This window comes from Saimiri boliviensis, chromosome 14 (assembly GCF_048565385.1).
Source record: "Saimiri boliviensis isolate mSaiBol1 chromosome 14, mSaiBol1.pri, whole genome shotgun sequence".
Taxonomy (NCBI): Eukaryota; Metazoa; Chordata; class Mammalia; order Primates; family Cebidae; genus Saimiri; species Saimiri boliviensis.
The window spans coordinates 78,857,236-78,883,034 of NC_133462.1; the positions used below are offsets into that span (position 1 = coordinate 78,857,236).

A 25,799-nucleotide genomic window follows, 5' to 3' on the forward strand; every position below is an offset into this window, starting at 1 on the left:
GAGAACATTTCCTGGCTGCTCAGAACCAGAGAAATAGCTCCCTAAAAGATTCTGCCCACTGTTGCTGGCTTTGAAAATGGTAGAAGGGAGTCACGAGCCAAGGAATGCAGATGATCCCACTTTAAATATAAAGACATATATAGGATAAAAGTAAATGGATGAGAACAGTAAATAAAGCAGGAGTGCTTATATTAACATCAAATTCCAAACTAGGAATTTTACTAGGGATAAGAAGAGCCTTTCTATAATGATGGAAGGGTCAATTCCTTAAGGAGCTATAACAACCTCAAGTGTGTAGATAAGGAAAAACACAGCTCCAAATACATAAAGCAAAATAGGATGGAACTAAAGAAGAAATACATATATTCACAACCACAGCTGGAAACGTCAACATTCCTCTCCAAGTGATTGACAGAACAAGTGGATAAAAAGAATCAGTAAGAATATAGAAGACTTGAATGACACAATTGTGGGAGCTGGACTCCAACATGGCCTTCAGTGGTATTCACACTTATGTGTAGTACCCTTCATATCATACTTAAAGTTTCTTTAATTAATTAATTAATTAATTAATTAATTTTTTTTTTTGAGGCGGAATTTCACTCTTGTTACCCAGGCTGGAGTGCAATGGCACGATCTCGGCTCACCGCAACCTCCGCCTCCTGGGTTCAGGCAATTCTCCTGCCTCAGCCTCCTGAGTAGCTGGGATTACAGGCGCGCACCACCACGCCCAGCTAATTTTTTGTATTTTTAGTAGAAACGGGGTTTCACCATGTTGACCAGGATGGTCTCGATCTCTTGACCTCGTGATCCACCCGCCTCGGCCTCCCAAAGTGCTAGGATTACAGGCTTGAGCCACCGCGCCCGGCTCTTTTATTTTTTAAATTAAAAAAATCTATTGTATTTTTAATATTCATTTATTTGTGTTCATGAATTTTTTTAGAAATGAGGTCTTGCCATGTTGCCCAGGTTGGTCTGGAACTCCTGAGCTCAGGGGATCCTCCCATCTCAGTCTCCCGAGTGGCTGGGACTGCAGGCACGCACCACTGTGCCTGACTCTCAAAATTTCTGTCTCTTGTTCTTTATACTTCATTCGATATGATTTCTTCATATTATTCTTCATTCCATGAATTCTCCCTTCATCTGTGTCTCATCCGCTGTTAAAGCAACACTGAGTTTTTAATTTCGATGATCATGTTTTCACCGGGGGCCCCTGGGAGCCACCGTGCTTGGCACCTTGGGAGGCTGAGGCAGAGAGATCACTTGAAGCCAGGATTTCAAAACCAGCCTAACCAACATAGCAAAGCCCCATCTCTACTAAAAATACAAAAATTAGCCAGGCATGGTGGCACACGCCTTTAGTCCCAGCTACGTGAGAAGCTGAGGCATGATAATCGCTTGTACCTGGGAGGCAGAAGTTGCAGTGAGCCAAGATTGCACCACTGTACTCTAGCTTGGGCTCCAGCCTGCGTGACAGAGACAGACAGACTCTGTCTCAAAAAATATATATATTATGTTTTTAATTTTCCAAATCTTGGCCGTGCAACCTTTTATTCTTTGAAAATATTGCATATATTATTTTTTATTCTATGTCTAATTTAAATTTCAAAAGTCCTTGTGGATTTGATTCTGTTGTTTTTCCTGGATTCATTTCATGGAGATTTGTTTTCTTGTTATTAAGTATTTTTTGTGACTTCATGTTTGTTGGAATTTTACCTGTGGGAATTCTTTGCGTCCCCTATTGAAAGTAGTTTCCTTCAGAGAAGATTTGTATCTGCTAGACGGGCACTATTTTTTTTATTTTTATTTTTTAGATGGAGTCTTGTTCTTGTTGCCCACGCTGGAGTGCAATGGTGCAATCTCGGCTCACTGCAACCTCTGCCTCTGAGGTTCAAGTGATTCTCCTGCCTCAGCCTCCGAAGTAGCTAGGATTCCAGGCGCCAGCTACCATGCCCAGCTAATTTTTGTATTTTCAGTAGAGACAGGGTTTCATCATGTGGGCCAGGCTGGTCTTGAACCCTTGACCTCAGGTGATTTGCCTGCCTCGGTCTCCCAAAGTGCTGGGATTATAGATGTGAGCCCCTGTGCTTGGCCTAGATGGATACTATTGACTCAGAAACTGGTTTTTGAAAAGACTCAGTTTGAAGTTTTTCTAGCCACACAAATGGTATGGATTTGGGGTACAGAACAATCTGAGAAATATCATGAAATTAGGAATCCCTGAGAAGTTTTTTTTCCCCATTCATGTAATGCCAATTTATGAGGCAGCAATTTTCTTCATAGTCTTCTCTGGGTGAGTACAGACTTCCTTCTGATTTGTTCTTGCACTTAGAGTGTAGCCCTTCGGGATCCTAGCATTACGAGGATATCTTTTTACTTTCTTTGCTGTTTAATAACAACAACAATAATAGTCATTTGAGAGTAGTTTGAAGTTTACAGAAAAGTTGCAAAGAGTACAGAGAGTTCCTGCATACTTAGTTTCCCCATTGAGATTCTTTGATGACCTTGCACAAATGCTTTGAAGCTATCTCTCTCTCTCTTTTTTTTGGCATAGAGTTTCACTCTTGTTACTCAGGCTGCAGTGCAATGGCGCATTCTCGGCTCACTGCAGCCTTCACCTCCTGGGTTCAAGTGATTCTCCTGCCTCAGCCTCCAGAGTAGCTGGGATTACAGGTGCACACCAACATGCCCAACTAATTTTTGTATTTTAGTAGAGATGGGGTTTCACCATGTTGGCCAGGCTGGTCTTGAACTCCTGACCTCAGATGATCTGCCTGCCTAGACTTCCCAAAGTGTTGGGACCACAGGCATGAGCCACCATGCCCAGCCAAAGCCATCTTTTTTTTTTTTTTTTTTTTACAAGAACACTATGCCTTTTGTTTATTTATTTAGGCTACATGAATAAGTTCTTGAGTGGCAATGTCTAAGATTTTGGTGCACCCATCACCTGAGTAGTTTACACTGTACCCAGTGCGCAGTCACCATCCCTCCCCTCTCCCACCCTTCCCCCGAGTCTCCACAGTCCATTGCATCATTCTTATTCTATGCCTTTTAGTTCTCATAGCTCAGCTCCCAAAGGTATCTCTTAGTACATTTCCCCCCCAGGCAGCCCTTGGTCTTTGTCTTCTGTGTCTTACGTCCCTTGGGGTGTAAAACCTGAAACTTTGTAAGTTTCTGTCTTATTATGATGGTTTCTTATTTTTCTATATTTTAAAGCTTTTTGTTTAAGCTACTTTCTCTCTTACAAAAAAATTAGACAATTGCCATATGCTTTCCCCAAATTCCATAAACATTAACATCTTACATAACTGCATTACGATGATCAAAAGCAAGACATCGATGTTTACATGATACAATTTTCTGATATACATGCCATATTCAAATTTTGCCAGTTGTCCTACTACTCAAGTCCTTTTTCTTCTCTAGTATCCAGTCCAGGATCCCACGTTGTACTCAATGATTGTCTTTTTGGTTCCTTTAATTTGGAATATTTCCTCACTTTTCAGTTCAGACGTTGAGTATTTTGTTATTTTTAATGACCGCTTTGCCCTTTATTATTAGAAGTTTACTTAAGCAGTTCCGTATGTATGGACTCCTCCTAGATGATTTTCTTTTCTTGTCTTTTCTTCTTTTTTTGCTATTACAGTGATGAAATGAATGAATACGTAGGCAAATGAATCTTCATTAATAAAAAATTGTATTTACTTAGAAGCATTTAAAATGTCAACAAAATAACTGTAATTTTTTTGTTTTTTGCAATTACAGAGTGGTGTCCAGTTAACAGAACAAAAATTATTTCATTTAAGCTGCATCAGAAACAACGGACAATGAAAAAAACTACCACTGAGTTGTGCTGGGCACCAACAACAACCTGCTGTAAATTTCCATGCCAGTGCACAGCCCCATACTGTAGCAGGCAAGGTTAGTGGCTATTGGACATATCACCAGGACAGGGCTATCTAAAGACACATTCAGTAATGTGTTAACTATACAGAAAAGACACCGTACAGTTAAAAATAAATCTTACAGACCTTCCATTTTCAATGTCTTTCTTTAAAAGGAGTGAGTTGTGTACAGGGAGGTTAAATGTTTTAAAGACAAGAAAAGTAAACTTCGATAGAACCAACTTATTCATCATCGTCATCTTCATCTTCATCTCCTTCCTCCTCTTCCTTTTTTTTTTTTTTTTTTTCTTTTTCAGTCCTGACAGCTCCCTTGTTTGCTGCATCAGGCTTTCCTTTAGCTCAATATGCAGCAACATCCTTTTCATATTTTTCCTTCAGCTTTGCAGACTTCTTTTGAGAAGGCATCTGAAAAGAATGCATCTGTAGCGGTGTCATTCCACATCTTTCCCGGTTTCTTTGCAACGTCACCGATGGACAGGCCAGGATATTCTCCTGTGATAGTGGGGCGATACTCAGAACAGAACAGGAAAAAGGCTGATGGAGGCCTCTTGGGTGCATTGGGTTTCCTGAACAGGTTTTTTTCTCTCCCCTTGGAAGGGAGATGGGGTTTTATTTCTTTTTCATAAAGGGCCTTGCCCGCCTTTGCCATGTCTTCAAATTTTCCTTTCTCTTTAGCATGCACGGTCTTTCATATCTCTGAGCACTTCTGAGAAAACTCTGAGGAGGTGACTGGAGCGTCTGGGTACTGTTTATGCTCCTCCTGACAAGCTTGCACAAAGAACGAAGATGATGACATTGTGCCTCTCGGCTTCTTAGAATCTCCTTTGCCCATGTTTAGTTATCTTTCCTCAGTGAGGCACAGAGTCGCCCAGTGCCTATATGGCCAGTCCAGCTCTCCCTTGCCCTGGCGCTGTCCCTATGAAGCTCGACGTACTGCAATGGCTGTGAGAGTGGGAGCCAGATGCAGGCTCCGCACTTTCTTTGCTCTGTAACCAGGTACATGAATCTTTAGGTACTTATTCATAGGTAAATTCCTAGAATGATATTACAGGGTTAAAATACCCTTGTGTAGATAAATATTGCCAACAGCATCATCTTTTTATTTTAATTTTAAAAACTTACATAGAGTAAAATCTACTTTTTTTGATGTAAAATTTTATGAGTTTTACTCATGCATAGGGTCTTGAAACTAACAGCACGGGCAGAATACAGAACAATTTCAACACCTTAAAGAATTCCAGGCTGGGCATGGTGGCTCACACCTGTAATCCCAGCACTTCAGGAGGCTGAGGTGGGTGGATCGCCTGAGGTCAGAAGTTCGAGACCGGCCTGGCCAATATGGTGAAACCCCATCTCTACCAAAAATACAAAAAATTAGCTGGACGTGGTGATGGGCGCCTGTAGTCTCAGCTACTTGGGAGGCTGAGGCATGAGAATCGCTTGAACCTGGGAGGCAGAGGTTGTAGTGAGATCGCTCATTGTATTTCGGCCTGGACGATAAGAGCAAAACAAGAATTCCCTTCTGCTTTCCCTATATATTCAGACCCTCTTGTCCCTGGCAACCACCCATCTGTTCTCTGTTCCTGTATTTTTGCCTTTTCTAGAATGTCACGAGAGGAATTATACCATGTACAACTTTTTGAACTGCATTTTTTTCACCTACAATACATTTGAGATTCATCTATGTTGTGTGTATGAATAGTTTGCTCTCTTTTATTAATTAGTAGCATGCTGTTGTACACATGTAAAGCATTGTGTTTACTCACACACCCATTGAATAACATTTGCATTGTTTGAAACTCCTGGCCGTTGTAAGAAAAGTTGCTATAAACATTCACAGACGAGTTTTTGTGAATGTAAGTTTTCATTGTTGTAGCAAAAATAGTATTTTAAGTACCCTGATTTGATCATTATACCTTCTATGTGTGTACCCTGTAAATAACTATGCCAGAAATCACATGTAGCTCACAAATATGTAGTATTACATTTGTAATAATACCCCATAAATGTACCCCAAAATATGTACTATTACATATATACTATTATGTATCAAAAAAATTAAAAAATATTTTGAAGTAGATTTGTTGGGTGATACAGCACACACATACACACACACATGCATGCATAATATTTTAAGAAACCACAAAACTGTCTTCCAGAGTGGCTGGACCATTTTGCATTCACATCCACAATTGATGAGAGTTTGTATTGCTCTGCATGTATTCCAATATTCGGCATTATCAGTAATTTTTTTTTTTATTTTGGCCATCTCAATAGGTGTGGAATGGTATCTCATTGTTAAAGCCAACCTTTGATGATGTTTTGACCAAGCATGAAAGAGTCTGATTCATCTTCTGTTGTTGGGATTTATTAACACTTCTGAGGGTACTCCAGATCTCAGAAGAGCTTCAGGATGTTATCAGAGATCATATAAGAAAGGGACTCCATTATCAATTAAGTTTAGGACCCAGAAAGTTTTTCTTTAATTAAGTAAATTTCCATGCTACAAGACTACCCAATATCTTTAATACGTACATAATGACTGTTCACAGGAAGAGACCGTAGGCTGTGTTCCCCTGATATTTGAAGATAAAACTCTTTGCCTATGGAGCATTTCAAAGGTTGAATGCTGGGCAAAACTCATTTGGAAAATGTTGCTCTCATTCACAGAAAGAAGAAAAATAATCTGTGGATACTCAATAACCATGCATTAACTAAAAACAGTTTTTCTTCTCTACAAAGTGAACTTTTTCATTTAAGAAAGTCTCCTTCTTAATTTATTGACCCTCTTAAGAATAAGATTTCTGTGACTCTTCTGAGATATTCCACCACGGAACTGCAATTGACTTAAAAAGTCCAAGACATTGAGATTCCTTGACTTCTCACACAAAAGCCTGGTTCTCCATTGAAATGAGATTTTCTTTCTTTCATGCCTGTCCCTTTGAAGAGGGTCATGTTCTGGCACTGTGAGCTGTTCTCAGTCACCAAAGAACATAAACTAAGCCAGGAAGACTTTGCTCCGTTTTTAAACCACTGTTCACGTCCTCTTGACTATTATTAATTAACATGAACGTTCCATGTTTTCTCCTTCCCCATTGGTCCAAGTGCATGTCCTGCCCTGAGGGACAGTGTGGGGGGCCTGCTTGTCAGAATACACATCCCCTGTCTCTAAGGATGCCTCTGGTGTAGTTCCTTCATCTGGAGTTAAAAGGCTTTTTTCTGGGCTTTAAGCGCTAGTGGCATCTAATGGGCTTGGTCAGAGGTAGGAAGATTGTACTTTTGCTGGTGATACATCAAAAGGAAATTAATAAAGGATTCTGAGCAGTGCTCAGCGACCTGAATCTAGAATTCTTGCAGAGATTGGGCTTTCAGGAACCCTGATGAAGAGATAAACTCAGCTCTCTCTGTTTCAACTGAGCTCAACAATATAGCACTAAGGCAATTTGGCCAATGTAACAGCCCACCGTGAATCACTACAAAGCTGAAATTGTGTCCCTAGAGAGCTCACTGAAACGGACAAGAGTATTTCATGGGAAAGGCTAGATCACTGCAGAGGCAAAAGGTTCATCTAAATCAGTGTTTGTAGTTGCTGATGGGCAGCCAGCTAAGTGAGGTTTTCATTCTGCTTTGACTCCAGCTGTTTTTCTTCAGGGCTGCTCTTGCTCATGTGTCTGAGGCTTTCCCTGTTGGAGGCCTTCTGCTACCTAATCCCAAGGTGCACCTTCCATAGATGGTCTATGCAGCTGGCCAAGGGAAAGCAATTCTTGTAGCCAATACCCTGTCACCTCTTGCTCCCACTCTCCATATCCCTTACACTTCTACCTGGTCCTGAGGGCCAATTGCTTCCTCTATGACATCTCTCTTTTCACTCCATAATGATTCCCCTTCTAGCCTTTTATTCCCATAGAGGGCCCTACTTGTGTGCCTGAGATGGAGTTGTCTGGGTTCATATGAGGATTCCCTACCTAGGAGTCTCAGCTGATATTTCTCCAAGAATGGGCAACAGACCAACTGCATCAGTACCACCTTAGGGTGCCTGTTAAAAGTACAAATTAGGGGGGCCCACTGGATCACCTGCAGGAAGCACAGAATCTGCCTTTTAACAAACACCCAAATGTTTCTCTTTGCATTTGAGTTTTAGAACAGCTGGTCCAGCCCTTCCTACCTATAGATCTGCCTGCTGGGCATGAAGAACCTCAGCTCATTTCTGCTTCTCTTTATAAGAAAGTCTTTTATATACTTGCAGATTAGTCTCATCTGTCTCAATACTAATACTCATACTAAGAAACACCATGTTGTAATTTTCTTTACCACACCCCCATCCCCAAATAAAGTCCTATCAACTTATCATATTTCTGGCTTTTTTTTTTCCTAGCTCTCATCAAAAGGGACTTACACTTATAGGCATGAGAAAAAAGAAGAGTACAAAATTAGCTAGAACACTAGAAAACTGAACAAAACATGTGAAACAATGGCATTCAGACAATGGGCAACAGACTGTACGGGACTGTGAGCCCTGAGAGAAGGCAAGCAGGGAGACTGAGTTGTACAGTCCTTCAGGGTTGCTGCCTGGAAGCAGTTCCTGAACTGCAGTCCAGGGAAGGGGAACTCAAACAGATTCTAGAAATCTCACCGAATTGAGACAGAAGATATCAGAATTCATGGAGGTCAAAGCAGCTAGAATGTGGGGCAGAGAACAGACAGGAGAGGACTACACAGAGAAAGAATTCCAGAAATCTGAATAGGGGCCCCTTGACTCGGAAAAACCAGTCAGAATATTGTTAGGATAAAACTCCACAAGGTAAGGCAAAGAACAATTTCTAGGAAAAGAACAATTACCAGAGAGCTGTAAGCCAAAAAGTTTCCAGCACTTATGCAGAAGTGGGAATCATTTGAATGTCCACCAGCTATAGGGTAGAGAGACTTCACTGAATTACAGAGATCCCACTTAGCACAGACTCCAGAAAGATCATGTCTTAGGAATGTGACTAAATGAGCCCTAGAATAAAGGCTACTCTAGATCTGCTTTATAAGAGCTTAAAAACAAGCTTTGAGTGGGCCAACCTGATCCACAAGAACAAACTCCAATTTGTAAAGGAATAAAAAGTATCTAGCACTCAGCAATGAAAGAAATGCCTACATCAATAAAAAATTACTAGATTTATAAGACATAGAAAAATTTGCCACATAATCAGTAGAAAAATCAGTCAATAAGAAACCTTGAAATAATAAGATGAAATTATCAGACAAAAACATTAAAACAGATACTATAAATGGGATTGATATGCTAAAATATGTAAAGGAACGAAACATCAACCACCGCCTGTGGAGGCCTGTCCTGCAGACCCTGACTCAATGATGGATGAATGAATGCACTCTCACAGCTGGTTCAGTGATTCAAGTGGGCTAGGGATGGTCGTTGGCTGCTTTCAGAGACCAATGCAGCCAATCAACCAAGACCCCCTGTACATCCACACATTTATCCAGTAAAGATTTCATAACACAGATTCTAAGTCAACTTGCTTGTGGAGAATTAACATGGTTAAAAGAGTGGTTTTACGAACGATAAAATCTTTAGGTTCCAGGTCCAGAGTAAACACTATTAATGGGTAATTTCCCTTTGATAGCCCCCTGAGAGGACCATTCAGCACAAAGTTTACATGAGTAAACAGAGTAGAGACAAAGGGATGTGGGTTAAACAGATTTAAACTGGGAAAGCCTTTTATCGGCTCTTTCTCTTTCCTATGCTAATGTAATTGGCTGGCAGCTTTCAGCCTGCCCCAGTAAAACCTTTCAGCCTTCCAAATGGTTTGAGACTAATCTATAACTTTCCTTAATATTTTGCTAATATTTTGCCAGCCATGTGGAGTGAATTCCAACAAAGGAAAACATGCATATAATTATGAGAGAAATGGAGACTATGAATGAGAAGCCAGTGAAAAGAATAACATCTGAAAATAAAATTTTACTGAGTAGAATTTACAGATCAGACACTCTAGAAGAAAAGAGCAATGAACTACTCCTCCCTACCATCATTCCAACAACTACCCGCCTTACTGCCAACCCATATGAGGAAACAATTGGGAGAATGAAAGTTGAAAGTCTTTGGGCCTTGGGAAGTGTCCAAAGTTCAGAGCAACGAGCCTTTGAGGTTGGAGACCAGAAAAGACTTGTTTTCTGGTCATAAATCTGCTGACCCAAACAGGATCTGATTCAGACAGGATGAAGCGAAAGAAACATCAGGAGCCAGCAGATAGAGACAAAAGTGATCCCCAGCTGCCCTCATTGCTCATTAGCATGAGACACTTTCTCCAGCACCGTGAGAGTTTATGAATGCCGTGGCAACAATCTGGAAGTTATCAATCCTTTCTTAGAAAGTTCTAAATAACTCACCCCTCAATTTGCATTCACCTGCTCCTTAATTTGCATATAATTGAAATTGAGTATAAGTACAGTTGCCAAGAGCCCACATGTTGCTGGCTCAGGGCATGATGCCAGTGAGGTAGTGCTGCTCTACAAAAAGCAATACAGTTCAGTAAAGGATTGCTGTCTAACACCACTGGCTCGCCCTTGACTTCTTCCCTGGGTGAAGCCAAGAACCTTTCTGGGCAAAGCTCCAGTTTGGAGGCTTGCCTATCCTATTCAGTTTCCCAAAACGTAAACTTTAGAAGCGACTCATAAGAAAATTCCTTGTGGAGCTTGAGGTCACCTGCCTAAAGGGAAGATGACCACCTCTCTCCAGGAGGGATCCTTGCTGACTTACTATAAACCAGCAGTCCCATAACGATACAGTCAGCAGGAGAGGCAGCAACTGGAGAATTGTTGGAAAAGACTGGTCTGTAGTTCGAGCCGTGCAGCACTTGTGAATTTACAAAAAGGCACTTTCTTCTCTGGAAGTTTCTGGAGGTAAAAGCTTATAGGAGCAGCTAAAGGCGAAGGGGTAAGCAAGGCCTGGGTAGAGGTTATTAGTACCCCCTCCCAATGCTGGAGGCAACTCACAGAGTTGGGAGGGGATAACACAGTTGCTTTGGCCCCACATACAAGGAGCCAGAGGATGGAGGAGACAGACAACAGAGGCCACAGTAAGCCTGGGGGCAAGAGAGGCCACTCTCAATGCAGAGTCCTGAACTCTCTTCCTCTTCTGGTCTGGACCACCAAGGGAATTAGGCCTTGAGAATAAGTGAGATTCAAGAGAATAATAATCCTCAAATCAGACCCGTGCTCCTCCCCACACCTGCCTTCCAAGATGCGGCAGTGAGGAGCCAGTGAGAGCAGCCCACATCCTCCCTGGGAACAGGCCCCCGAGCTGTGGGGGAGGGATGAGTTCAGGTTGAAATCCGATCTGAGCCTGGAATTTGAATAACTCAAAGTGACTGGAAACCCACGGCTCTGCCAAAAATATTGTTAAGGCAAAGAAAGGGGGGAATTGACAGAGCAGTGACTGGAAAAACATTAAACTACTTTGAGCTAATATCCCACTGAGCTGAGAGGCTTAACAAAACCAGACTGAGTATTACTACGTATCCAACTTGTGCACACATTTGTCATGGCTTGTCACCATATTGGTATGTATTACATTATATTTATATGCAATAGTGTGCTTAATAATGCACTTAATGTTGAACATTTGGGTTATTTCCTATATATATACATATTTAGAAACAAGCTTGCTATAATTGGTATAAATTGCTCTACTTTTCTTCTTAGCTATTTCCTTAGGTATATGCTTCAGGTCTCAACTAAAATGGCATTTACTAATGGAAAGCCTTTGTTACCCCTCTAAAGTCTGGGTTAGACTTCCCTCTTATACTATCCTTTGATTTACCACTTCAATGCCTGTCACTATTGTGATACCCCATCCAGATACCAAATGTGTGTAAGTTGGTTTTCCTTCTGTTGTAGGTGACAATGTGAAGTTCATACTGGCTTATACACAAAAGGGGATATATTGGCTCACATAACTGAAAGTCCAAGGCTAGAGCTGGCTACAGGTCTTTCAGTCCTGAGGCTCAGAGGACACCATCTGGCCGTTTCTCTAATGTCTTTGCCCTGGCTTTCTCCAGGGGTTATTTCATTTTTAGGCTGACACAGCCCAGGGACTGGAGATGCCTACAGTAGCGCCAAGCCTCGAACCTTTACAAAATACGGCAGAAGAAAATGTATCTTTACCACAAGCCCCAGAAAACATCCTTATTCATCTTATTAGCTCCAAATGAGTTATGTGCTATCTCTGAACCAATCATAGTGGCTGGCAGGTGAAATACAGTAATAGACTTGAAATAGATGTAGCTGGATGAGTGGACCATCCATTCACAGGGTGGAAAATGAGGAAGGGGTCTTTCTTTCTTTTTTTTTTTTTTTCGACAGAGCCTCACTCTTGTTGCCTAGGCTGGAGTGCAATGGTGTCATCCTGGCTCACTGCAACCTCTGCCTTCCAGGTTCAAGAGATTCTCCTACTTCAGCCTCCTGAGTAGCTGGGAATACAGGCATGCACCACTACACCTGGCTAATTTTGTATTTTTAGGAGAGACAGGGTTTCTCCATGTTGGTCAGGCTGGTCTCGAACTCCCTACCTCATGTGATCCACCCGCCTCGGCCTCCCAAAATGCTGGGATTACAGGTGTGAGCTACTGTGCCCAGCCAGAAGAGGTGTTTCTTAAAGAAGATTTGGAGTACATTTAACACAAAGAGGAAGCATGTGTTGCTGGTAGAGGGTTGTGGCTGCAAGTTGTCCAGGTTCTTGGCATTTTGAACAAAGAATTGGACAAAATGCCCAGCAAAGCAAAGAAAAAATGAAGCAACAAAAGAACAAAAGCAGTGATTTATTGAAAATGAAAGTACACTCCACAGTGTGGGAGCAGACCTGAGCAGCTGCTCAAGGGCCCAGATACAGAATCTTCTTGGGTCCAAATACCCCCTGGAAGTTTCCCATTGGCCAATTCATGCTCACCTCATGTAAATGAAGTGGAAGTCAGCAATCAGTTTGATTGGTTGCAGAAAGCAGCCAACCAGAGTGACGTTACAAAGGTCACACTCCTGTGCAAACATCTGATTGGTTCCCTTTGCAACCAATCAGAGGCTAGGGTGAAGTCACAAAGTTATGCTTCAATGCAAACAAAGACGTGGCCTGCAATCAGTCTGATTGGTTGAAGAAAGCCAATTTCCCAACTGCTGTGCAGAAAAGATGGGGGGTTTGTAAAGGGAGTAGCCTCTGGTCTTTTTGTTACTTAGATGTGGAAAGTTAGGGTTTTCCTTTTAGTTCTAGGAAGTTGGCATGAAACAGCCTCAGGTTCCCTACCTCCAAACCGTATTCTCCTGCTCCAGCTGGATTGTAGGCATGGAAAATATATATTCACTACAACAATAAATGTTTTTCTTTTCCTCTATAGGATTGTAAGCTCTCAGGGCAGGGATTATATGGACTTCACCACTGTATTCACAGTACTCACAACAGTGCCTAATGCATAGAGGAAAATGCTTAGTGACTATTGGCTGCATGAATAAATTCCCCAAAGTGGAATAACAAGGTTGGAAGAGCTAGACATTTTTTAAGACCTTATTACATGTTGCCAAACTGTTCTCTAGAAAAAAAAATACCAATTTATAATAGAATTGTGATTTAAAAAAAAAACCAGTATAATAGTAGTATGTGATAGGATAACTATTTATACAAAATATTGCCAACAAGGAATTTTATTGTTTTAATTAATTTTTGGTAATACAATATTTTTTTAGCTGATTTTAATTAATTAACCAATTAATTAATTATTTTTGTAAAGTTGGTGTCCAACTCCTGGACTCAAGCCTCTCAAAATGTTGGGATTACAGGTGTGAGCCACTGTGTTTGCCCTTAGCAGATTTTTTAAGCTGCTATATTCTATATGCATTTTTCCATTAACAAAATCAATTGTTTGCCCAGTGATTATATTAATTATAAATTTGCTTATATGTTTTTATTTTTATTTTTTATTTTTTGAGACAGGGTTTTGCTTTCCCATCCAGGCTGGAGCATCATGGTGCGATCTTGGTTCAAATTATCTTCCTTCCTCAGCCTCCCGAGTAGTTGGGACTACAGGTATGTGCCTCTATGCTCAGCTAATTAAAAAAAAAAAAAAACAAATTGAGATAAGGTCTTGCTATGTTGCTCAGGCTGGTTTTGAACTCCTGAGCTCAAGTGATCCTCCTGCCTTGGTCTCCCAAAGTGCTGAGATTACAGCAGTGAGCCACTATGCCCACCCTGCCTATATACTTTTAAAAGATATTCAGTAATATTTTATGAATCTTTTCTCCAAATTACATCTTTTAGTAAATTTCCACAGTGATTGGTCTCTGGGGACCTTTTTTTTCCTTTTTGAGATGGGATCTCACTCCGTCACCTAGGCTGGAGTGAGTGGCACGATCATGGCTCAGTGCAGCCTTGACCTCCTGGACTCAAGTGATCCTCCCACTTCAGCCTTCATGAGTAGCTGGAACTACAGGCATGAGCCATCATGCTGGTCTAATTTTTAAAAACTTTTTTGTAGAGATTGGATCTCATTATGTTGCCCAGTCTTTCTGAGGATTTTAAAAACTGATAAAATACATATAACATAAACTATAGCATCTTAACTATTTTAACTGTGCAGTTCAGTAGTGTTAAGTATATTCATACTATGGTGCAACCAATCTGCAGAACTCTTTTCATCTTGCCAAACTCAAATTTTGTAGTCATTAAACAGTAACTCCTAACATTTCCCTCCTCCTCCTATCCCCCGTCAACCATTATTCTACTTTTTGTCTGTTGTTTGAATGATCTAGGTGCTTCATATAAGTGGAATCATGAAGTATTTGTCCTTTTGTGATTGGTTTATTGTAATCCCTACCAAAGTTCCAGGGGCATTCTTTGCAGAAATAGAAAAACTAAAATTCATATAGAATCTCAAAGGACCTCCAATAACCAAAACAATATTGAAAAAGAAGAACAAAGTTTCAGATACGATACTTTGGGATTTTAAAACTTGCTACAAAGCTACAGTAATTAAAACAGTGTGGTACTAACATAAGGACAGATATGTAGATAAATAAAATAGAATAGAGAGACCAGAAATAAAGTCTCATGTTTACAGTCAATTGTTTTTTGACAAGATTTTCAAGACCATTCAATGGAGAAAGGACAGTCTTTTCAACAAATGATGCTGGGAAAACCAGATACTCACATGCAAAGTGATGAGTTGGACTCATATCTTATACCATATTAAAAAATTAACTCAAAATTGATCAAAAGTCTAAACTCAAGAGCTAAAACTATAACATTCTTAGAAGAAAACATAATGGAAAAAATACGATGAGTTTGTGTTTGGTAATAATTTCTTGGCTATAACACGAAAAGCACAGGAAACAAAATAAAAAATACATAAGTTGTACTTATCAAAATTTTAAAACTGTGCATCAAAGAATACTATTGAGAGTGACAAGACAACCTATAGAATGAGAGAAAATATTTGCAAGTCCTTTATCTGATAAGGGAATAATATTTAGAATATATAAAGGGCAAATAAAAACCACAACCCAAAAATCAAACAACTCAATTAAAAAATGTACGTCAAAAGTTATAGTAGCATTATTCACAATAGTCAAAGATAGTGATAACTCAAGTGTTCACCAACAGATAAGTTTAGTATATACATACAATGGAATATTATTCAGCCATAGAAAGAAAGAAAATTCTGATACATACGACCACATGGATGAACCTCAAAAACATTATGCCAAGTGAAATAAGCCAGTGACAAAAGAACAAATATCAGATGATTCTACCTATTGAGGTACCTAAAGTAGGAAGGTGATTGCAGCCGTGTGTGTCGGGGGGGAGTGGGGGTTATTGTTTACTATTTATTTATTTTTTAAAGTCTTATTTTATTTGTTTAGATTGAGTCTTACTCTGTCACCCAGGCTGGAGTGCAGTGGTGCGATCTCAGCTCACTGCACCCCCCACCTCCTGGGTTCAAGCGATCCTCCTGCCTCAGCCTCCTGAGTAGCTGGCACTACAGGCATGTGCCACCATGTCCAGCTAATTTTTTTGTACTTTTAGTAGAGATGGAATTTTACCATGTTGACCAGGCTGGTCTCGAATTCCTGATCTCAAGTGATCCGGCCGCCTCGGCTTCCCAAAGTGCTGGCATTACAGGCATGAGCCACTGGCACCTGGCCCTGGAGTTATTATTTAATGAGTGTGGAGTTTCTATTTGTTATGATGAAAATTTCTGGAAATGGATAGTGGTGATAGTTACATAATATTGTGAATGTGTTAATGTCCCTGAAGAGTTCACTTAAAAATGGTCAAAATGGTAAATTTTGTTAGGCATAGTTGATCACAATATACATAAAAAGAAAGGAATGGAAGCTGATGCCTCTTACCAGGACAGTAAGGAACACAGTTTGTTTGGATGACTCCATGAGTAGCAGATGCAGTTCTCTGCTTGGCAGTGTGAGAAGAGCTTCCGGGGTCTGTGGAGCAGGCTGCGGGCTGGGCCTGCCTGGAGCATCAGGACCTGGTCAGTGGTAGAGAATCAAGCACGTCGTAGAATGTAAGCTCCAGGAAGGCAGGTGCCCTCTCTGCATTCATCGTTTTATCGCCAGGCCCTATCTGTCACACAGCATTCAATAGGCATTTTTCCAATGAATAAATGAATGAATAAAACATACAAAGCAGTATGTTTTAATAAAATATACACAGCAGTGGGTCTCAACATGTATCATAATATATAATATCACAATGTATCTGCACATATTGGAATCTCTGGAGGGCTGTGAAAACACAGCTTGCTGGACTCAGAACTGATTCAACAGATCAGGGATACAGCCTGAGATTTCTCATTTCCAACAAGTTTCTAACTGCTGCTGCTGCTGTTCCAGGAGATACACGTTGAGAACCGCTGATTTAGAAGGAACAATCGCCACAGTTGAAGGACCAGGTTTCTGTTCACATTTCCAAGTCAATATGTAAACTTCTATGTTCTTTCAAAAATCCAAGGCTGCAAGTGAAGAGATCACTCCCTGAAAGAAACTTAGTCCTCGGTGAGCCTGCATGTGGGCCCAAACAGACCCTGATTAACTGCTCTCTAGCTGTGTGACTTTGGGTGCTGTATCCAACTTCTCTGGACTTCAAATACTGTAGCTGTAAAACAGAGATGATAGTAGCAAACTCATCATAAGGATTACATGCAGTAGAGTAAGTCACAAATAGAAGCTCTCTTTACCCAATTTCTACCTAACGCACTTGTCATTTTCAACCATCTCCGTCTTCCTGAGTGAGGCCAGAGAGGAGGCCATGGCCCCTGTGCCCTTTCTACACACCCACCCTCACCTGCTGAGACAGAGGCATTCCAAAATCAGATGCATCTGTTATCAAACCTGTTTTGGTAATTGTAACTACAATGCATAATATGTAATTTAATTCAATGTTACTCAAATCTATGAAATACGAGTGCAAAAAAAGAGAGCATATTGTTTTTATGAAACAGTAACTCGAACACTTGGGAGAGTCTCCATAGAAGCAAGTGGCTAAAATAAATTACTATCAGATTATGTGGATGTGAGACAACTATAAAAGAGTTGGGGGAACAGCAAACATCAGGGAAGACTCTCCACTGCTCACACGTATCTGTACGTTTTTGCTCCGCTTTAACGAGTCTTAAACTGGAGGTCTTAGATGATGGATTGCATAGGTGGTTTACACAAGAATAATGATTTGGGATGCTGGTCAGGGACCTGTAGTTAAAGGAGGGGTTCTGACCTTTAATCAATAGATGGTAAAGAAATGCACATCTCCATATTTTAAGTTGAAGCAAAACGCTTAAGGTATGCGTATATCACTTTGTGTGGTTCCCCGCTTCAGCTGACTTTTCAGCAGACCAAAATGCCAGTTCCATTCACACTGGATAGGGAGCTTTCACAGCGCTTGGCGCTGGCTAAATGTTATCTCCTTCCCCCATCACCACCCTACCACCACCTTGAGAGTTCGATTTCACACCCAAATGCCATTTCTGTTCTTTAGCATTTTATCAGTAAGTACGAGTGCCTCCACATTGCACCAAACCAGTGCTATTTGCAGAGAACATTTGCTTAACCTTAGAGCACAGAGGCCCAGGACATTTCCATTTCACACATTTCAGAAACAGCTTCACCCCCGTATTCAGCAGACTCCACAGAGGCCTGGGGAAGGTGGTAGTGCAGGCAGAGCTCAGGAGCAGTCATCCAGCTTTTAATAAAAATAACAGCGTCCACCCTTTCCACAGCACTCTAATGATCATGAGCCCTTTGAAGATGTAGGTTAATCTCCTGACACCCCTCTGAGCTGCATCCACATTGTTCTTTTCTACTTAGAAGGTTAGGGAGTGGAAGGAAGGAAGGTTAATTGACTTGTTGAAGGCAGTACTCAATAGGAATGACAGGGTGAGACTCCACGCTGCAGGGATTGCCAGCTGTGTGCCCTGGTCTCAGGTCTTTTGGCCTAGCTTTTTCTCCAGAACTTGTGTGTGTTTTCTGACCACAATACTTTTACATAAAATGTGTATGCACATTTGTGAATGTGTGTGTGTGTGTCTGCATGTGCATGGGCATGTGTATCTTTCCTCTTTCATGAGAAAACCTGGAAAAGAGATACTGCAGGTAATAATTCATCACACTTCATTTCTCCAGTCTCTCAATTGGTTAAAAAAAAAAAGCTCAGCCCACAGGAGAATCACTTGAACCCAGGAGGCAGAGGTTGCAGTGAGCTGAGATAGCACCATTGCACTCTAGCCTGGGTGATAAGAGTGAAACTCCATTTAAAAAAAAAAAAAAAAAACAGAAAGAAGGAAAGAAAGAAAAGAAAAATCTCAGTCATCCGCAGCCTTGCTGCATTGACTGATAACTTGTTTTGCAAAGAAAAAAGCCATGGCCAAGGCCACCTGCATGCACCTTTACTGCCACCCCCCACAACGGGAAAATCCTAGAGAAACAGCCTGATCTCAGTGAAGGATTGAGGCCTAGAGATGAACTCCTCAGAAGATCCTGCTCTTCCTGCCCTCAGCAAGTCCTGCATACGGGACAGGCAGCCCACCCATGTGGAGCCTCCCATCATTTAAAAAAATAGGACTCCTTGGTCCTGAGGAACCTCTCCCATTTGCTTCCTTCCCACTCATCCTTTCCCATATTCCTGAGATGTGGCCACAACTTAGGGAGGTTGGCAATAAATCATGACTTTGTACACTATGGGGGTTGTTGTTTTGTGTTTTGGAGGAAAAGTTAAGTGAACATCAGCTCCATCTGAGGAGCCAATACGGGTTGGCCACAGACAATATAAAGAGGGAAGATGACGAGATCCTGTGGTCTCTTCTGGGCCCAACCTGGAGAGCCCGTGGGACCGAAATACCATCTACCAATGTCTATCGGGCGGCTACTGTGTACTCAGTGCCCTTGGAAGGGTCTGGATGATGGCATTCAGGATGAAACCCCAGGTGGCCAGAGGGAGGAGGGGAAAGGGTGTGGGAATAAAGGCATGGATGGGATAGAACTGTGTAAAGGAATGAGGAGACTGAAGTTTCTGCTGCTGCCTGACTCCGCAGCCACTGTGAGCAGGTAATGCCCTGCGTGCCGTGCCAGGAACTTTACCCGAACTCCTGCGCTGCTTCTTCCTGCTCCTTTGCTTCCTTCTTCCCTCTCTAAACCACAAGGTTCACGCTGGGCAGCCTGCTTTGCCCCACAAGGACAGCAGGGATCTGTGTCATCCGAAACCAGCAGGAACACCCTAAAACCCTTCTTTCTGCTCCTAGCAGGGCAGCAAATTGGGAATGAACTTCAACTGCTTTGTTTTTCAATTACTCGGACTTTCTAGGACGAACGTGAGCCTAGAAACCCTTTGGGTGGTCCTTCTCTGCTGGTAGCTTGAGATGGATTTAAAGTAAGCCACAGCACAGGAAAACTCACATTTGCAAATGAGTCCTTCCTCATTCTTTACAAAATAACTTTTTTTTTTTTTTTTGAGACGTGGTCTTACTTTGTCTCTCAGGCTGGCGTGCAGTGGCACGTTCATGACTCACTGCAGCCTTGAACTCTTGGGCTCAAGTGGTCTTCCTGAGCAGCTAGGTCCACAGGTGTGCGCCACCACTCCTGGCAAACTTTAACAGTATTACTATTTTGTGGAGATAGGGTCTCACTAGGTTGCTGGTTCAAACTTCTGACTTCAGGCAATTCTTCCACCTTGGCCTTCCGAAGTGCTGAGATTATAGGCGTAAGCCACTGGGCCTGGCCAAATAACTTTTTTGTTTGTTTGTTTGTTTGTTTTTGAGACGCTATCTCGCTCTACACCCAGGCTGGAGTGCAGTGGTGCAGTCTTGGCTCACTGCAAACTCCACTTACTGGGTTCAAGGAATTCCCATGTCTTAGCCTACCAAGACATGGGAATTACAGGCATACGCCCCCTAGATGCTTGTAAGCACACACCATCCTCTCTTATCTGGTCATCTATTTCCTTAGAAGCCTCAGGAGTCAGATCCTGATAGGGACCAGACACCTCCAGAATTCCCTCTCCAACAAAAGATTACTTCACAGCTGGAACCCACTCCCGGCTGAAGACTGACTACGAGATTGACTGTGATTAATTTATTAGCTGACAGGATCTACAGTGGCACAGCCCCTTCACCAAATGGAACAATGACTCAAGATGAGCCACTGGAGCAAGTCACGCCACCTGGCACCTCCTGCACCCTCTTTCCTCTTCTCCATTCCAAACCCCTTTTTTAACAACCTGTGTTCCCTCCACAAATGGAAAAGTAAAATTGCTTTCTACTCTTCCCCTTGTAGCATGGATAATATGAAAAATCTCACTTCCTTTGATCATAGCCCATTATTATTTTGACTTCTTTTCACAAGTGGCAAGCAGCTGGACCCTTTTGCTGATTACAGGAACCCTTTCTAGATTCTGCTCTGGTCAGAAAGCTGGCAGGAGGTGAGCTGGTGAGGTAATTACCCACCTGCACATTGGGCTACTTAACGGGCCAGCAGCTGTAGGGCAGAAGCCACAGGGCCCTCCAGTCCCGCCTTTAGGTAAAGACCAGCAGGAGATTGACTGCTGAGAGTCCCCACCTGAATCCCTCTCTGAGAATTTGGTTGAAGGAAGTGCCGACGTACCCCGTTATGCCCCTTCCTTGGGGACAGCCACATTCAATGGCTGGCCTACGCTGGGTACAGAGGCCCAGCCCTAGTCTTATTCTAGGATACCTTGGTGGGCTATCCCAGTTGCAGAGCCATCGTGAGGTCGAATGAGTCATTTGTTGCAACCGTATCACAGCTCAGTTTCCCCTTCTGTTCCCTCCCTTTCTCCCTTCTTGGTGCTTCTCCAGAGCAAACTTCTGAACACAGCCTACACCACAGAGGCTGTCTCTCAGCAAAAAACCCAGGGTGCACCCCACCGCTCCCACATAACGCTTGCCTCAAGCAAGGCTGGGTTCAGCTGCATTACAGTGACAATACCAACACTTCCTCTCACACCCTTCCATGAGGGGATAACTATACACTTTCCTGAGTTTCTCTCTCTTTCTGTCTCTCCGTCTCTCTCTCTCTCTCTCTCTCTCTCTCTCTCTCTCTCTCTCTGTGTGTGTGTGTGTGTGTAGTTCTTCTCATTCTGGAAGAACTGAGAACAAACTGGGCGATGTCCTGTATGTAGCTGACTATGAGATTAGGTCAGGCTGGCTAATTAAGACTCATTCACTTCCATCTCCTGAGATGAAAGCTACCGTGGGGCTGGCACAGAAACAATTAACCCTGCTTGAGTTCAAAAGCTTATGTGAGCTGAGAAAGCCCACTTCCCACTCTGGAGTCATTCATTAATGATTCTATTCTTTTTCCCCATCCTTCACCTCCATCCTAACTTCCTTTACTGGTGGCATCAATTGTCATTCTGTGCAGTTCCTTGACTGACAGCACAAATGCAAATTGAGAGAGCATATCACAGGGAGAGGGCACGCTGTGCCTGGGGAGGTTAACATCTGTTTCTGCAGAGATGCTCCTTTTGCTTGGAAGCATATCACAGCCTAGCTAACATGAGGAGCAGTCTTGAGAGACGCCAGCAAGAAACCCAGAGGCACGGAAAATCCTCGCTAATATAAATGAGTGTGGTTTACATTCGGCAGGGTGAGGGGATGAGGTTTTTAAATGAAAAAACCTCCAGCATTGTAGGTGCAATGAGAGGCCTCCCCTTGCAGCAGTGCACGTGTATCTCAGATCCAGGTGATGGATGGCAGAGGCTTGTAATTACCGCATCAACAGCCCTTTTGAATTGACCTGGTTATTTGCAAATAAGGTTACTGACATTTGTATTTGCACTGTTTCCAAAATAGCTGCGCTGTCTCATAGTGCTTTTTTTTTTTTTCATTTTTTTTTTTCTTAATCTCTGTGGTGGTGATCTGGGATTTCTCTAATGTTGTAACTGAGAGCAAAGAAATAAGTTGATAGGCTAGTTCAGCTGAGGCACCCTAGAGGTGATGCGGGTCCAAGACCAGCCTCTAGAGAGAGTAAGTCACACCAACTAAGGCCCCAGAGACTGGAGTGGAACCCAGACCACTGATTTGCACTGGGGAGTGAGGGCATGAGCTGGGAGACAAATAGCTAGGCATTTATATGGACAAAAGCATCCTGATGCACTGTGCAAAACACTTCCTCCCTAGCGAGTTATCTGAAAGAGTAATTGGGAGATTGGGCAGAGAATCAAAGCCAAGGGAGTTTTTCTGGGTAATTTCATCCAGTCTAGGGAAAACCATGGAACGTTATCTCAGTGCCGCTATAGATTTTGCTGTTGGGGTAACTATAATTTCTTAGCACTTTTGAATTCAGAGTCATTTTCCCTCTACTTTGGGAAGTGCTAGATAAACTGGGCAAAATGTGCTTTCTCCCTTTTCCAGGTTCCATGCAACAGTTAGCAGTTACCATCAAAATGCTGCAATTACCAAGATTACTAGTTATCTGGTAACAGTTAGAAAGCTGACTTTGCCTTTTGGCCGGAACCGCCATCTTCCAGTAATTTGCCAAAATGACAAACACAAAAGGAAAGAGGAGACGCAGCCCATATATGCTCTCTAGGCCTTTTAGAAAACATGGAGTTGCCGGGTACGGTGGCTCAAGCCTGTAATCCCAGCACTTTGGGAGGCTGAGGCGGGTGGATCATGAGGTCAAGAGATCGAGACCATCCTGGTCAACATGGTGAAACCCCGTCTCTACTAAAAATACAAAAAATTAGCTGGGCATGGTGGTGCGTGCCTGTAATCCCAGCTACTCAGGAGGCTGAGGCAGGAGAATTGCCTGAGCCCAGAAGGCGGAGGTTGCGGTGAGCCGAGATCGCGCCATTGCTCTCCAGCCTGGGTAACAAGAGCAAAACTCCGTCTCAAAAAAAAAAAAAAAAAAAAAAAAGAAAGAAAAAGAAAAAGAAATAAAGTCTCCTTCTGTCATCCAGGCTGGAGTGCAGTGGTGTCATCATAGTTCACTGAAGCCTTGAACTCCTGGACTCAAGCTATTTTACAAGTAGCTGGGACTACATGTGTGTGCCACCATTCCCAGGTAATTAAAAATTTTTTTTTTGTTTCGTAGAGGTGAAATCTCGCTATGTTGCCCAGGCTAGTCTCGATCTCTTTCCCTCAAGCAATCCTCCCACTTCAGCCTCTCAAAAGCCCTGTACTTTAAATAATTATTCCTAGGGATACTGATAGAGATAGTAGAGAACCATGTTTTAAAAAAACACCACAGCAACCCACAGATCTGTAGACAGAAAAATCTTTTGTTTTTAAAATATGGCAGACTATCTACCTTGACTTCAACTCTAAAAGATTATTTTTATGTCGCATTGTAAAACAACTTCAGTGATGGATAAAACAGAGCTTTTAAAATGTGGATCAATCTGGGGAGAAGGTAAGGGTGAGGGATGCCTAATAAAGAAAGTGAGAGCTGAAGAGGTAGATGAGGTGCTGAGTTCAGCTTTCACTTTGAAATCCTTTGCTAGACAAGTGAATTTGAAAACCCCACTAAGATGTCATTTCTCACCTACCAGAGTCAGAAAACAATCCTAAAAGCTTGACAACATTGTATATTTAGAAGTAGGCTCTCTCACGTATTGCTGGCAGGAATGCAAAAAAGCACAATCCTTATAAGAGAATTTGGCAACACTTAACAAATATTGCATAGACATTTTCCCTTTAATTAATTAATCTCTATTTTGGGAATTGATTTCAAATATGCAGTGACAAAAATACAAGAAGACACATGCAGGTTATTCAACCAAGAAAAGGAGAATAAGAAAGTACACATTTTCTTATATTTTAAAAAAGATGGATGGCTATCTATAAAAGAGGGGACCATGGCGTAGACGAAACATAGACAAAAATTTATCTACTTTAAATATATGTTATTTTGTATACTTAATTTTGGTATCATGTGAATATTATGAAAAATTCTAAAATAAAGTTAAATGAATAAAAGAAAAGCAATCATAGGAATGGAAAACAAAATCAAACAAATAAACCTGTTTTTAGATGGGACATAGTTTCCAAAAGTGAGTATTTCAAATGGCTTTAAAACAATAATTTGACTGTATATCCCTCATGGAGATATATGCAGAAGACACAAGCAAAACAAAACAAATACAAAAAACTCCCACAACTCTAAAATGTGAAACTATCTTAGTAATCATATTGTTGATGATAGCGTTCATATTGTTATTTGGGGACTGTTGTGTGTGTTATAGTATGAAAAGTAATTTATGGTGTTGATTTGAAATGAGATTTTTTGGTATCCTTGAATGGGAGGAACGAATTCAGTGAGGTTCTATAAAAACCCTGTTATTTTTGAATTTAAATGAGATAAATCAAAATGAACTTATGATACATTTTTTTCTTCAACAAAACACGTCTTAGCTTTGTCCACCAAAAATGCCCAGAAACAATGACCAACCCAATAGCAGTGAACAATCCTCTACCATCTAGATTTGTTCTCTAAATACTGCTTATCACTAAAAGGGATCAGAGCTCTTTTGAGAAATAGTCGGTTCCAGGTTCAGAGATAAATGGGCAAGGAAATTTTGTCATACCGAAAAGGAAAGAAGCTATTAAATATTACTAGAATTATGTAAAAAGAACTGAAGAGCTAGCCTGAGTAATTTTGCATTGACTAAAGATGAGACAGTTTTAGCACCAATAAAGATAATAAAAACAATGTCAAAATCTATAGGTTCATATGATACAAAAAACAGAAACCCACCTTGTTGAGTCATCTTTGAGGGTTTCAGAGAACCATCTCATTATTTCCAAAGTAAGTAAAGGAAAAAGTCAGAAATCTATTTTGGTTTTCCATACGATCTCTACTTCAGAGTAACCAAATAATGGAAAAAAAGAAAATTTCCCTTTAAATAAATTTAATTGATAAATGAAGACAAAATAGCAAACTTAGGATATCCTTAAGCAATGACCTTCAGTGACTGAGAGTGTCACAGGGAGAGAGACCATGAGACATCTTGTACCACTTGACAAAATCATCCTGGCAAAAAAGAAAACAATTAATCCAATTTGATCAAGCCTCTAGACCTTATTGCTGATTTAAAAGGAATACAGGGGACAGAGGAACATTTTAAGTAATATCACAGAGATATAATCAACAAAACCCAGGCTGTGGAAAACTTCACAGTTTCCACAAATGTTTCAAACTTCACAGTTCCAAAGTTTCAAACTTCACAGTTTTAAAGTTCCCGACTTTACAGTTTCAGACAAATGAGACTGTTTCTTTAGCAACAACAACAACAAAAAACTTAAAGGGAAAAAGAGAGATGGAGCATAAACTGTAAGTTAAAAGAGATTTAGGAGATATAATAAATAATTGAAATATGTGGATCTT

General features: G+C 41.4%; 1 pseudogene; it reads right to left on the reverse strand.

Moving 5' to 3' along the window:
• Positions 1-4,244: 4,244 nt before the first annotated feature.
• Positions 4,245-4,743, reverse strand: LOC101038722 (high mobility group protein B1 pseudogene; annotated as a pseudogene).
• Positions 4,744-25,799: the final 21,056 nt, after the last annotated feature.